Raw genomic sequence first — 16,550 nt, 5'->3', positions numbered from 1 at the left:
AAGTTATTTTGTGTTCTTGGTTAGCCCCAGAGAGAACTTGTAATAGACAATGGAATTAGGCACTTAGCTTTGTTTTTTTGAAGACATATCCCAGGCTGTTCAATGACTGGCACTCGTGTGTTTCATCAGGTGCTTCTATGAATTGGTACTCTTGGGTAGCTGACTTTATTCAGGATTAGTAAATCAATCTGGATATTTCTTTAGCTTTAATAGCTGTGGGAGTGATCAGAACTATAGAGTAAAGGTTTTATATTTTGGATTTAATTGAGGAACTTTTGATAATTTTTTTGACTGCTTTTATCAGGCTTTTATTTTTTTTGGAAACCCAATTGGCCAAGCTGGTTAGGGCATTTTTTCCCAGATGAATGCATTGGTGAAGCTGAGGAAGGACTTTTTATTGCACTGCTCTTGGCAGGTATATCTGAGCATTTTTAGCAAGCTACCCATTAGTTTCCAGGGTGAACCTTAAGCTAGCTGCCCTGGTTTGTTTACCCTGGATACTTGTGGTACTTGGAGCTTTAAGTACTAGTACAGGTGCTGGAATAAGGGGTAGGAGGGAAACCTGGTTTGAGAGTTTGATACTCTCTTATATTTTTACCTCAGGGGTTTTTAGTAATGGAGCTTGGTATTAATTGACCAACTCCCTGTAAGCCCCTGGTGGCCCTGGGCTCAAGCACATCCTTCACCTTGTGTGGGGAGAAGGATGTGAGAAGTTGCCCCTAAGTTAATATGGTGGCTTTTTAATTAAAAGGGTTGTTGGCCCCATTGCTCTTAGGCAAGGTGGCCACCTTTTTTATTTTATAGACATGAATATTAACTACTCAGAAAATGAAGTTGACCAGGACCTTTAAATGTTCAATGTTTTCCTGTAAATGATGTATTAGAGGTATTATCATAGTTATCAGACATATATCTAGAATAGGATATAGGTACAGTACTCAATACTAACTAATGTGTTACTTAATGCATAAGTTTTTCTTGAGCTGCAATTAATAGCTTTAAGTTTCAGGTTTGCAATACCATACAGGTTATTTTTCCATTGGAACTAGCTATAGTGCTGATTGTGTTTAAGTTCTACTTACAGTATTCTGGTATTTACTGCTCCATTTCATATGTTCTTCACAGAAGCTGCAGCACCATTGACCCTAGAGAGAAACTAAGGAGTAGATTTTACCAGCCTGGTGCATAGTGCTCTCTGGCATTTTGAAACAGTGCCAGTTTGGAGAGGATATCTATTGTACATTTGGCTGTACTTAGCCACTGCTGGCTGCTGCAGGAGCTCAAAATTGCAAAGTAGTTTTCATCCACTTCAGAAGCATGACCAGAGTGTAGTAGATACTTTTACTGTTTTGGGGGTCAGTGACCAAACTAGCCACTAAGTCACATGGAGAAGTACCCTGCATGTATTGGACACTTGGTTTGAATGCACAAGAGATTTTGACAATGCTGAAGTTTATCTCCTGATTTTTATATGTCTTTTAAACACTTTTAATGTAATATGCTATATATTAAATGAAACTTCTGTACTTTGTTTTTTCCTTTACACTTCTACCATGAAGACATTAATTACACAGGTATTTTGTTTAAGTAATAGAGGAAAAAATAACATTTTCTTTCTTTTTTCTTTTCCAAATTCTACACAATTTATTCATTTTTTAAAGAGATATTACATTAAAAAAATGAGGTCCCCATTCGCCCCCACCCCCCCCACCCCATCACTCCCCCCACAGTAACACTTTCCCCCATCATCATGTCATATCCATTGCATCTGGTGAGTACATCTCCGGGCATCACTGCACCCCATGTCCCGTGTTCCACACCATAGCCCACACTTCCCCACGTTCCATTCAGTGGGCCATGGGAAGACATACAACATCCGGCAATTGTCCCTGGGGCACCACCCAGGACAACTCCAAGTCCCAAGAATGCCTCCACATCTCTTCTCTTCCTCCCATTCCCTGTACCCAGCAGCCACCATGGCCACTTTTTCCACATCAATGCCACATTTTCTCGATTATTAACCACAATAGTTCATGAATAGAATATCATTAAGTCCACTCTGATCCTTACTGTATTCCTCCTTCCTGTGGACCTTGGCCTGGTTGTGTCCATTCCACATCTATGTCAAGAGGGGGTTTAGATTCCACATGGATATTGGATGCAATCCTCCTGCTTTCAGTTGTAGGCACTCTAGGCTCCATGGTGTGGTGGCTGACATTCTTCAACTCCATGTTAGCTGAGTGGAGTAAGTCCAATAAATCAGAGTGTAGGAGCTGAAGTCTGTTGAGGCTCAGGGCCTGGCTATCATATTGTCAGTCCAGAGATTCAAATCCCCTAGATATATCTTAAGCCCCAGCACCAACAACAATTCCAGAAAAGTAGCATGAAAGTCTTGTGAAAAGAGATCCCAGCTGAGTCCAGCTACATCATGCAGAAACACCAGCTCCAAAGAAGGGCCAACTAGCATGGCAGTGAACCCCTTCTGACATGACCATAGAACCTGTGGGTCTCTTTAGCCCTCAAAAGGACCAACAACTGGGGTTGTATCTACTTTATCTGTCTCTGAGACTCTGCTCAGGTGTGCATAAGGGCAATCCTTCTGACAACCTCCAGACTCTTTTTTTAGAAACTCATAACCATATGAACTCATTTGTCTTTTCCATTTCCCTCTTACTTTAGGTCAAACAGCATTTTTAACTCCTGTTTTATATGTAGGCAGGGATATTCTGCTGGTCCGCGTTGAACCTTTAATTTAAGGTCATTTTCTAGTTACGTTATGAGCTGGTATTTGGTAGTGATCCCTTGGTGCCAGGGAGGCTAATCCTCGGGTGTCATGTCCCATGCTGGGGGGAAGTCATTGCATTTACATGCTGAGTTTGGCTTCGAGACTGGCCACATTTGAGTAACACGGAGGCTGTCAGGAGGGAATTCTTAGGCACAGTGCTGCTCTAGGCCTTGTTCTTATTTCAGGTGTATAGGCTCACAAGCATAATCATTAGTATCAGGGGCTCACTGTTGGACTCTCATTCCTTCCTGGTCCTTACCGTTGCATCTGGGGGACTGCCGCTGCTCCCCTAGGGAACATGACAAAGACCCCTGGGCCAGTAACCCAGTACCCCCTTCGCTGTTGTTTTTAATTTTTTCCACTATGAGTATATCCAAACATTTCCATGCACCCTGGACACATGCCCTGTATAACTCCCTGTCAACCATATATCGCCTGTCAATAACATCCCATACCAGTATTCCTCCACTGCCATTGTTGAACCACTCTGTGATCCAAAACTTCCTGAAAAGTGAAGCCCAATATAATGTCAGGTTCCCTTACTAGTAAAATGGAATATAGCGATGAGTTTAAAGGTTAGATAAAGAATACATATTGATTTAGAAAAATTCAACATCCTATCTTCTCCTTTTCTTTTTTCCTAATTATTGAGCTTCTCTTCACAAGAGCCCTAGATCACAGTAATTCATATATGCAATATGCAGTACTCCCACACATCCACCATAAAACCTTTTCCCTCCCACAGCGATAATCTTTCAACTTATTCATATCATATTTACTGAAACTGATATACAGACTCCGAGACAATAGCTTTCAAACAAGGTGACATCTGTGCTTACATTGTGGTCCACACTTTAGGATATGAAGTTTTCTAAATTTTTTAGTTATCCTATATTTTACATTATGGTTTACATTATTAGTCTGTCGTCCCCTATATGTTTTTGGTGTAATATTACATGTTTTATATCCATCCTTGCGTACTCTCACGAAACTCCTCTCTTGCCCCCACATTTACCTTGGTTCCATCCATTCAACATCCATTTTCCCCTCCCCTTGGGGCCCACAGTGACAGCCAATCTCCATTTCCCAAGGAGTCACATTCAGAGGTACTTGCAACAGTCTTCAGGGCCTGACTTGCTCAACTGCCCTAATGCTCTGGGAGCCACCCTTTCTCTCGAGAGATACAGTTCCCTCTATTTGATGGCATTAGTCCTCCCCAGGATATGGGTCCATCCCCACTCTCACTACTTGGGTCTCTACCCAATGGTACAACCCACCCTGGCAAAATGAGCATTCAGACATTCCCCAGGAGTCTGTCCTGCATCAGACCATCCCCTCTGAGCATCCTAAACAGGTAACCCTCCTAAGTATATTTTGATAGGGTTTTCTCAGCATTTTATTCTCAACCAACACCTGACAATCTCCTATGTTCATATGTTGCCCCTCCATCCCCCCAATTTTTTGGGCAATATTACCCATCCGCCCAGCCCCAGCCCCCTCAAACCCGCAAAGCCCCACCCAAAGGCAACCCCTTGTCCCCATTTTATCTCTTCTTTGTGCTCATACTTACCACTAGCTCATCATAGATTCCACCCCTGCAGACGTCGGCTCACATCCTTCCTCCACCCCCCGATTTCCTGTAAACCTATCTTCCAGTCTCTAGCTCTCTGAGCCAGCTTGCTTATTTCATATCATTGAGGTCATGTAGTATTTGTCCTTCAATGCCTGGATTGCTTCACTCAGCATAAGGTTCTCAAGATTCATCCATGTTATCACGTGTGTTTGTAGTGTATTTGTTCTTAAAGCCGAGTAGTATTCCATTGTATGTATATACCATATTTTATTTATCCACTCATCTGTTGTTGTACGTTTGGGGTGATTCCAACTTTTGGTGATAGTGAACAATGCTGCTATGAACATTGGTGTACATATATTGGTTTGTGCCTTGTTTTCAGTTCTGCTGGGTATATATCCAGCAGTGGTATTGCTGGTTCATATGGCAAATCTATGGCTAATTTTTTGAGAAACTGCCAAACTGTCCTCCAGAATGGTTGGATCCTTCTGCATTCCCACCAGCAGTGGATGAGTGTACCTCTTTCTTCACATCCTCTCCACCATTTGTATTCTTCTGTTTTTTTCATAGCTGCCAATCTTATGGGAGTAAGATGGTATCTCATTGTAGTTTTGATTTGCATTTCCATGATAGCTAGAGATTGGAGCATTTTTTCATGTGGTTTTTAGCCATTTGTATTTCTTCTTTGGAGAAGTGTCTGTTTAAATCTTTTTCCCATTTTTTAAATGGGTTGTTTATCTTTTTATTTTCAAGATATAGGAGTTCTTTATATATGCAAGTTTTAAGTCTCTTATCAGATATATGGTTGCCAAATATTTTCTCCCATTGTGTAGGTTCCCTTTTTACTTTCTTGACAAACTCCTTTGAGGTGCAGAAGGCTTTAATTTTGAGGAAGTCCCATTTATCTATTTGTTCTTTTGCTGCTCGTGCTTTTGGTGTGATGTTCATGAAGCCATTTCCTATTACAAGGTCTTCTAGATGTTTCCCTACACTGCTTTCCAAGGTCTTTATGGTCTTGGCTCTTATATTTGGGTCTTTGATCCATCTTGAGCTGATCTCTGTATAAGGTGTAAGATGGTAATCCTCTTTCATTCTTCTACATATGGATATCCTGTTCTCCAGGCACCATTCTCTCCCAGTTGAGAGGGTTTGGTGGCTTTATCGAATATTATATGGGTATATATATATGAGGTTCTATATCAGAACTTTCAATTCCATTCCATTGGTCTGTGTGTCTCTCCTTATGCCAATACCATGCTGTTTTCACTACTGTAGCTTTGTAGTATGTTTTGAAGTCAGGTAGTATGATTCCTCCAATTTCATTTTTCTTTTTCAATATGCCTTTGTCTACTCGGGGTCTCTTTCCTTTCCAAATAAATTTCACAGTTACTTTTTCTAGTTCCTTAAAGAAGGCTGTGTTGATTTTTTTGGGATTGCAATGAATGTGTAGATCAGTTTTGGTAGGACAGACATCTTAATAATAGTTAAGTCTTCCTATCCATGAACAGAGAATATTCTTCCATTTATTTAGGTCTTCTTTGATTTCCTTGAACAGTCTTGTATAGTTCTCAGTGTATACGTTTTTTACATCTTTAGTTAAATTTATTGCTAAATACTTGATTTTTTTATTTACTATTGTGAATGGTATTTGTTTCTTGATTTCCTCCTGATCTTGCTCATTATTGGTGTACGGAAATGCTACTGATTTTTGTGCATTGATCTTATAACCTGTGACTTTACTAAACTCATTTATGAGTTCTACAAGCTTTGTTGTAGCTCTCTCAGGGTTTTATATGTATAGGATCATGTCATCTGCAAATAATGAAATTTTGACTTCTTCCTTTCCTATTTGAATGCCTTTTAAATCTGGTTCTTGCCTCAGTGCTCGAGCAAGTATTTCTAAGTCAATGTTAAATAGAAGGGGAGACAATGGGCATCCTTGTCTTGTTCCTGATTTTAGAGGAAAGGATTTTAGGATTTCTCCATTGTAAACAATGTTGGCTGTAGGTTTTTCATATATACTCTTTATCATGTTCAAAAAATTTCCTTGCATTCTGATCTTTTGGAGTGTTTTTATCAAGAAAGGGTGCTGTATTTTGTCAAATGCTTTTTCTGCATCTATAGATATAATTATGTGATTTTTTCTCTTCAATCTGTTTATATGGTGTATTACATTGATTGATTTTCTTATGTTGAACCATCGTTGCATACCTGGAATGAATCCCACTTGGTCGTGGTGTATAATTCATTTAATGTGTTGTTGAATACGATTAGCAAGTATTTTGTTAAGTATTTTTGCATCTAGGTTCATTAGAGAAATTGGTCTGTAATTTTCCTTTCTTGTGGTGTCTTTTTTTGGCTTTGGTACTAAGGTAATGTTGGCATCATAGAAGGAGTTAGGCAATGTTCCTTGTGTTTTGATTTTTTGGAAGAGTTTCAGCAGGATTGGTGTTAGTTCTCTCCGGAATGTTTTGTAGAATTCACCTGTGAAGCTGTCTGGCCCTGGGCTTTTCTTAGTTGGGAGGTTTTTAATGACTGATTCTATCTCTTTACTTGTGATTGGTTTGTTGAGATCATCAATTTTTTCTTTCATCAATATAGGCTCCTTATGTGTTTCTAGGAATTTGTCCTTTTCCTCTGAATTGTCATTTTTGCTGGAATATAGTTTTTCAAAGTATCCTCTTATGATAGTCTATTTCTGTGGGGTCAGTGGTGATATCTCCTTTCTCATTTCTTATTTTGTGTATTTGCATCTTCTCTCTTTTTTTCTTTGTTAGTCTCGCTAAAGGTTTGTCAATTTTATTGATCTTCTCAAAAAACCAGCTCTTGGTCTTGTTTATCTTTTCAAGTGCTTTCTTATTTTCTATTTCATTTAGTTCCGCTCTTATCTTTGTTATTTCCTTCCTTCTTCTTCCTGTGGGATTACTTTGTTGTTTTTTTTCTAATTCCTCCAAATGTGCTGTTAGTTCTTCAATTTTTGCTCTTTCTTCTTTTTTGATGTATGAATTTTTGGCTATAAATTTCCCTCTCAGTACTGCTTTTGCTGCATCCCATAAATTTTGGTATGTTGTGTTATCATTATCATTTTTTTCAATGTAGTCATTGATTTTTTTGAGATTTCCTCTTTGACCCACTGTTTTTCTAAGAGTGTGCTGTTTAATTTCCAAATCATGGTGTGAAATCTGGGCTTCTGACCCTTGCAAATTTCCAGGTTCACTCCACTGTGGCCAGAGATATTATTTTGTATGATTTCGATCTTTCTGAATTCATTAAGCCTTTCTTTGTGGCCTAGCATATGGTCTATATGGAGAATGGTCCATGTGCACTTGAGAAAATTGTATATCCTGCTGTATTCACATGTAATGATCTGTATATGTCTATTAGATCCAGCTCCTCTAATATACTGTTCAAATATTTTGTTTCTTTAGTGATTCTCTTTTGAGATGTTCTGTCCAGAGGATAGTGGTGTATTAAAATCCCCCACTATAATTGTAGACGCATCTATTCTTTCACTTAGTTTTTCAAGCATTTGCCTCATGCATTTAGAGGTGCCCTTGTTAGGAGTATAAATATTATTGTTTGTTGTCCCTTTCACTAATATGTAGTATCCTTCTTTGTCTCTCACAATTTTTTTACATTTAAAGTCTATTTTGTCTGATATTAATATAGCTACTCCTGCCTTTTCTTGGTTATTGTTTACTTGTATGATTATTTCTCAACCATTCACTTTCAGCCTCCGTGAGTCTCTGGGTCTGAGATGTGTCTCTTGTAGACAGCATATAGATGGGTCATATTTCCTTATTCAATGTCCCAGTCTGAATCTTTTGATAGGTGTGTTTAATCCATTGACATTCAGTGTTATTACTTTCAAGGAATTAGTTGTGTTAGCCATATTTTGATTGGACTTGTGTTTGTCATATTTTGTTTATTTTTTCCCTTCTCTTTTTGTCTTTTTTGTTGCTCTTACACTCTCCTCCAACTCTCCCTGTCCTCTTTTTTCCTTTCTTCCTGAAGAACTCCCTTTAGAATTTCTTGAAGGGGAGGTTTCTAGTTGGCATACTCTCAGTTTCTGTTTATCTGTGAATATTTTGAACTCTCCATCATTTTTGAATGCTAGTTTAGCTGGATAGAGTATTCTTGGTTGGAAATTTTTTTCTTTTAGTACCTTGACTATATCATACCATTGCCTTCTTGCCTCCATGGTTTCAGATGAGAAATCAGCACTTAATCTTATGGAGCTTCCCTTGTATATGATGGTTTTCTTTTCTCTTGCTGCTTTTAGAATTTTCTCTTTGTCTTTAGTGTTGGATAATTTGACAAGTATATGTTTTGGGGTGGGTCTGTTGGGGTTTATGATGATTGGGGTGCGCTGTGCATCTTGGATATGTACATCTGTCTCTCAGTAGATTTGGGAAGTTTTCAGCCAGTATTTCCTGCAACACTCATTCTGACCTCTTTCCCTTCTCTTCTCCTTCTGGGATGCCTATAATACATATGTTTGAGCGTTTTGCATTGTCATTCAGGTCCCTAAGTCCTATTTGGATTTTTTCTATCTTTTTATCAATCAATTCTACTATCTGTTTGATTTCTGATGTCCTGTCTTCCACATCACTAATTCTCTGATCTGCCTCATCTAGTCTGCTGATATTTGCTGCAAGTGTATTTTTCATTTCTTGAACTGTGGTGTTCATTCCCATCATATCTGTTATCTTTTTGCGTATGTCTGCAATTTCCCCTCCAAGTGTTGTCTTCATGTTGCTAACCTTTTCCTTTACTTCATTAAATTTGTCGGTGATAAATGTTCTGAGATCTTTCATTAGTTGTGTGAAGTTCTGCTCCCCTTCCTGGTTTTTAGTTTGTTCATTGGATTCAGCCATGTTTTCCTGATTACTGGTTTGGTTTGTAGATTTTTATTGCTGTCTGGTCATCATTTTATCATGACAGGTTTAATCAGTTCCTCAGCTTCTTTGTCTAGTCTTGGGGAATAATTAGCTGTTGTCTTTGCATAAGTGTTATATCTTCTCTTTTTCACTTTGTTCTTATTCTAATTTCTTATTGCAGGTTGACTTCACTTTATTTTTTTATTTTTTATTTTTTTAAAGAGTTATTTTTATTTATTTAATTCCCCTCCCCTCCCCTGTTGTCTGTTTTCTGTGTCTTTTTGCTGCGTCTTGTTTCTTTGTCTGCTTCTGTTGTCGTCAGTGGCACGGGAAGTGTGGGCAGTGCCATTCCTTGGCAGGCTGCTCCCTCCTTTGTGCTGGGTGGCTCTCCTTATGGGTGCACTCCTTGCACATGGGGCTCCCTTATGCGGGGGACACCCCTGTGTGGCACGGCACTCCTTGCTCATATCAGCACTGCTCATGGGCCAGCTCCACATGGGTCAAGGAGGCCTGGGGCTTGAACTGCGGGCCTCCCATGTGGTAGACGGACTCCCTAACCACTGGGCCAAAGTCCGTTTCCCTGACTTCACTTTAAAGGAAAGTATTAGGGCCAGGTAAAGGCAATTGTGTAAGCAAGGAAAAAGTGTAAAGTAGTATTGGTGATAAATGTTAACAGAGCAACAATATGAGATCTGGGAGGATGGATATTAGATTCATGTAAGTTGTGTAGAGTTATAGCAGTAGGCAGAGTACTTATAATGAGATAGTCAACTGAATATGGGGGGAATATGGTATGAATTAAAAAGCTAGTGTTTTCATGAGAGAGGGAAAGAGAAAAGAAAGGCAATAGTTTCAAGAGTGGATAAAAGACAGAAAACAAAACAAAGGTATTAGAAATTAAGAATTACACACTTTGGGGTTCAAAGAAAGGGAGGTGGAATATAGGAGAGACAGTAGATGATGGAGGATATCAAGATGTAGGGGAAAGGGGATAGTGTAAGTAGCCAAAATCAATTCACACAGAAATGAGGCAGCAGAGGATGAGGAAACCCCGCAAATGTGGGGTGTTCCCTGCAGCACCTATTGTATAATTAAGATAAAATAAAATAAGAAGAAAGTGAGGGACAAGAGAGAGAGGAAAAAAAAAAGAGAAGAAAGAAAGAAAAAGGGGGTGCGTAAAGGGAGGGGAGCAAGTAGGGAAAAGGAAAAAAAGATATAGAACAACCACAACAGCAACAACAACAAAAAACCCTAAATAACTGAAGGAAAAAAAAAAGACTTTGGGGGATACGCTGGGAGAAAAGACTAGGAGATAATGCAATGTTAGCAATCAGGATATTAAAATATAAAAAAATAAAATAAAAATAAAACAAAACAAAACAAAAAAGAAAAAATGCAAACATTGAGGGCTAGGACTTTGAAGGACCTCAGATGGACCTCAGGGCGTGATGGATTCAGGGATGGAAAGTCTGAGATTTTGAAGACTCAAGAGGTGTGAGTCTCCGGGGTGTGGGCCACCAGGGTTTAGGGGACTCAGACCTGGCAAACTCAAATCTGTTTAACAGGGAGCCTGGGAGCACCGCAGTGCAACATGGCCTTCAGGGATCCCCGCAGCTGGGTGCCAGCCCTATGGGAGAGGTTACATCTGCAAACTCTAACCTACATGTCTGAACCACTCAATTCACTCACTTACTGGGTCTATTCTGTGGCTGTATCACCAATTTGACTTCAGGACACCTCCCACTCTGTAAGCCCCCGGAACGGCCACCTGGGGGCGCCTCTACACTGCAGCCAATTTAATGACGCAGATCAGTAGCCAGGCCCGGGGGTGGGGCTCCAGCCAGAAATGCCTATAACAGAGTCCAAATCCAAAATTCCCACGCTTTGCAAAATATTCCCCTAATCGGCTTCCAGATGTCTCCCACCCTGCAGGCCCTGAAACAGTCTCCTGGTGATGTCTCTTTATTGTTAAAAATTTAACGCTGCTTCAGATCGGCAGCCGGTCTTCGGGGGGGCGGGGCTCTAGGTGGAAGTGCTATTATTTGTGTCCGCAATCAAAAATTCCCCGCTTTGCAAAAAAACTCCCATTTGTCTCCTCAAATTGGTCTGCAAAGGCCTACTGTCCTGTTAAACCCCCAGTAGCCCACTCAGGGTTTATGAATTCCCCAGTACCACAGAGCCTCCAGAAATCGCCACCACAGCGCAGGTGTGGCAGCTCCACCCACCCCAGGAGGGAGCTTCCCGCACGCAGCTCCCATCTCCGTGTAATAGAGTCTCAATTATATCTTATACACGAATTTTCTCTGTTACCTTCCCACCAAATCGATGTCCAGACACCTCCTGCCCTGCAAAATCCTGAAACAGCCTGGTCCCAAAGAATTTCCAACGCTGCCCAGCCGCTTCTTTGCAGGAGAGAATCTCAGGTGCGCTCACTCAACCACCATCTTGTCCCATCCCCCACCTTTTTATTTTTCAAGTGAAAACTGAAGATTCCCAATGGAATCAAGGTAACTTTTTACTGCCACCATTTGAATGTGCATATTGAGGTGATTTTCAGACAGGTTTTATTGTTACAAAGTTATTTTTTTCATTAATACCAATTTAGATTTTTAATTAATAATGGCTTTTTAGAACTAACCATTTAAATGCTTTAATTTGGAAGATGCTCTCACAAATTTTTTATACTTAAACATAAATTACATAGACTGGTTAATTTACCTTAAATTATAATTGACAACTGATGGATTTTACTTTATGCATTTAGGAGATGGTAGATTTACATTTTTTTAAACTTAATTTTATTAAGCATGAACTTACAGGTTTTTTTTAAATTTTAAAGATCTAATACATATAATGTTAACTTATTAACCTGGTATTTTACAAACCAAAGAAAGATTTCCCTGAAGGCTCTCTTTTGCAGGCTTTTTCCAATGAGGGGTTTGCAGTTTCCCCCACTCTGTGGCTTTTTAATTAATGGCTTATAATAAAAATGTTTCCATACAATTTTTTTTTGTTTTATACTTACAGTAAATGGAAGCAAAGGCAAACTGAGTTTAATTTCCACCACAATAGTTGAAGTCTAGGGGTAGGTGAAATCAGTTATAAAATAACTATAATTAAAAGTAAATATAAGTTTGTTGGAGAAATATGGCACTTACTGGGACACGGAGACTGATTGACTATAAGCAAAGAATTTATTTATTGAGAAGCTCTCCTAATGGAGGGGTCTGAAGAACAGATATCAGTCCACCCACCAGCACAGGGGGGTCTGAAGAGAGACTTTAGCCCACTCCTGGAAGGGCAGGACTTGAATTTATACAGAACTTTCCTAGGTGGGGAAATGGATAGTTAGTGGGAGGGTGCCCAAGCCGGTGGGGGCGAGTCCAGGGACCTGTGGGAAGAAGCAGGGTGGGGCAGGAGTTGAGAGAAGAATGGAGGTAAGACAGGATTCTGATCAAGTCTCGTTTATTGGGGGTAAAACACAGGGATATATAGAGAGGGAAGGGAACGTGTACATAGGTGATAGGCTGGTCTTGTGGGTGGCAGACGTCCAAGGAGGGGATTGACCGACAGTTCGCACAGGGTCTGCAGAGTTTTGCGCCTTGCGCATGCGTATTGCTGTGGTCACCTGAGTAGTGGTGGGAGGGGGAGAACAAAGAAGCAGGGAGGAGAAGAATAAGGAAATGACAGGGCAGATTTGTGAACTCCGCCATGTTGTGAGAGGTTGTAAACAGACCTCACAGCGGGTGGCTCCCCACAGGAGGGGGTTTGAGGGTCTGAGTGAGGTAGAGGTAGTGGGAGGGGGTGAAGGAAGTCTATGGCTTCTCAAAGTGCTGCAGGAGCAAATGTTTCTTTTGATCTGTAGGGTTTAAAGGGTTTGTAAATAGTGAAGGTTTCTGTCTCTGTCTCCCTCTGATATGCAGTTATAGGTAATAAAGATCTCCATCTCTCGCTGATATGCAGGTGTGAAGATCTCTATCTCCCTTTGCTCCTGTCCCTATAGGGTTCTTTTGTTTAACCTGTGGGAAAGTGCCATGCCTTCAGACAAAGGGGGAGGGGGTTTACCTTTTTCCCAGTGCATATTAGGGGAAACTGATGTAGCGCTTGTTAAATATTGCAAAACTCTAACAAAGTTATAATTACTATTATTGTAGCAAGCACTAAATAAACTTGAAGTAGTTATAAATAAAAGTAAATTAGTTTAAGATTACTATTGCAATAGCTGAGATTTAAGCTACACTTACTCTGTTGTAATAATTTTCAGTTATTAGCTTTTTATAAATATAAAGGTAATTATACAATGATTTTAATTCTTGGTTTCTAGAATGTTTTACTTAAAATTAATTTGGATACATTTATTTATTAATCATGCAATTTAAATAATTTTATTTGTAACAATTCTGTGCAGGTTTTCCACATTTTCCAGCAATTAAATAAATTTCACTTATGAGTTATGCATTAAATTTACCAGCAAGACAATATTGGCATACAAAGATTTATTTCCAGGTTATCTTTTACTGTCATCCAACTAGTAACAGGTGAACTCGAAATCTGATTTTCTAGGCACAAGCAAAGAAACAAAGTTAAATAGATTTCAAAGTTGAATGCAAAATAATGCACTGATTAAAACAAAATAATTTTATTCCTTAAGACCTGGGAGACAGGCTGACTAAATTTTAACTTGAAGTTGCCAAGTTGCATTGCATTTTTTTTCTCTTTGCAGTCTCAGTTTTATGACTTTATTGTCTGATAGTTTTCCTGTTAAAACAACCATTAAAAGGCCATTAGGCGATTAGAGGTTCACCATTCTAGCTAATATGCTTTGGGTATTTGAGGCAATAGTTTTCTGGCTAGATAAAGGCATTTGACCAGTTTTATAGTTTTTAAAACATACCAAAGCATTTTAACACAAACCTGCAAAAACAGATTCGATAGCTGGGAAGTAGAATGGTAAAACAAGGGTAAAGGTTAGTTATGCAAAGGTATTCTGGCCTGTGACTGCCCTAGGGAAAGAAATTTCCACTGCATTCATTTTGGCTCTGTCCAACACCTTCCTACTTCATTTTCTCATGTAGCGGGGTGTGGTCGGATAGGAATGCAGCTTGCAAAGGTGTGGACCCACTGGGAGGGGTAAGTCCTCAGCTTTCTGCCATTGCCATACATCCCACAGGGGAGGAGGATGAGAAGGCAATGGCAGGCAAGTCCCAGGACAATGGCTGCTAAATGGCTTGAAGAAGATTTTCAGGGCCTGGCGCTCTCCCGGGGGTACCTCTGTCTTGGCAGGGCCATGATTTAACCCACTGTTCTCTGACCCAGCCATCCCAACTGGGGCCAGATTTAATAAGTCTGGGTGCATGGTGTGGACATGGATGTGGAGAATTCCTGAGCCCCAGCAAATGGCCTACAAAGGGCAGGTACGGTTTTAGAGCAAGAAAACTGAGCATGTACACATTCAGGCTTTGCAGTTTGCTTTATAAACTATTAATTATTCCACTCCTTTGCCAAGTGCAAGGGAGGGGGTCCTGCTTAACCAAAGTTCACTATTTCACACAATTCAATACCACTATCCAGAGGCATGAAAACTTACACTGGCATCAAATAAATGGACAAACACTAAAAGAGCCACAGTGTACAGACAGAAACATAAAGCCCAACAATTTGACTTATAATTTCCATTTTCCCACTATGGCCATTTTTAAGATACACTTGTTAATTATTGCAAACTTAGGAAGGGGGATCTTTTAACACCAACTTTTAACAGGGCTTTTTGCCTACCCTTGTTGTTTACAAAACAAGCTCATTTACAATCCAGCACCAAAGGAAAGACTTATTTCTGACTAAACTTATCCACTGTTTTACTCATATTCAGACCAAGGTTATTACAAAAACAAATCCACTTTTCTGTAACCAAGATTTTCCAAATCCAGACCAATTTTTCAGGATGCATTAGGACTTAAACCCATCAAGGTCCTTTTTCACTATAATCAAATCTTCACTATCTTAGTGGAGGCAGAACCAGAACCAGATGCTAATGCAGAGTTAGTTAAACCTAAATATCAGGCTTTTTCTCTTTTCTTTCAGACCTGGAGAAGATGGCTTCCCCCCAAATTTTTGGAGGTACTGGGCTCTTCTTTTTGAAAGCTGATCAGGCTCCCCTTCTAATGTTTAAAGTTCGGTTTTCCTGACACTATGTCCCCCCGGGGGGGTCTTACCTGTTTGGTGTGTGGAGGTTTTCCATTCCCAGAATTTCCTTTTAGACCTTCCAGTGCATCTGATTGTCCCCAGGAGGACTCCAGCAGAGCCCACACCCTTTTTCTGGACTGAAAAGAGCCTTGGTTACCCAGAATTGGGATTCACCTGAGCCCTTCCAGCTTTCTCAGAGATATCTGAAAAGGGTAGTGAAGTGCTGCCATCTCTGGCCTTCATTGCAATCCCAGATGAGCCCCCAGGAAATGTGGAAGCATAGAGATTCAATGATCACATATGGAAGGCCAATAATATTCTTGGAAAGGAAAAATTTATTAATGACCAGCTGGGCTCGGGAACTCTTGCTCAAAAACCTGCACTCTGAATAGGATTTTTGGGTTTCTTTTACGCAGAGAATGTAGGAGTGAAGAGTCAAACAGTGGTGTTATATGGAAAAGTACTTTTTGTTAGTTTCTTAGAGTTTCAAGTGTTTTTATTTGAGTATCAGACAGGTCTTGAATTAGCACATACTCTCTAGATAAGCTTGAATTAACACATACTCCTCACACATATCTTCTACATTCCAGGTAAGCTTGAATTAATACATTTGACTTATACACACAACCCAGGTTATTTATGAAGAAACACACAGCCCCACCCCCACAGCGCATATCAGTATCAGCACCCCTTTTGACTGACAAATACACAGACTTTAAATATAAACAAGTTATAAGAGATACAGATGGCCATTATATATTAAAAGGGACAGTCCACCAGCAAGAAATAACAGTCATAAATACCTATGCACCTAAGCAGGGTACCCAAAAATACATGAGGCAAACTCTGGCAAAACTGAAGGGAGAAATAGACATCTCTAAAATAATCATTGCAGACTTCAACACCCCACTCACGTCATTAGAGAGAACAACAAGACAGAAGATCAACAAGGAAACAGAGCACTTGAATAATAGGATAAATGAGCTAGACCTAACAGGCATATACAGAACTTTTGCATCACAAATCACAGGATTATACGTTCTTCTTAAGTGTTTTGTGGATCCTTCTCCAGGATAGACCACATGTTGTGTCACAAAGCAGGTCTCAAGAAATATAAAAAGACTGAAAG

This window comes from Dasypus novemcinctus, chromosome 18 (assembly GCF_030445035.2).
Source record: "Dasypus novemcinctus isolate mDasNov1 chromosome 18, mDasNov1.1.hap2, whole genome shotgun sequence".
NCBI classification, from domain to species: domain Eukaryota; kingdom Metazoa; phylum Chordata; class Mammalia; order Cingulata; family Dasypodidae; genus Dasypus; species Dasypus novemcinctus.
Note: the sequence above shows the minus strand (reverse complement) of the source record.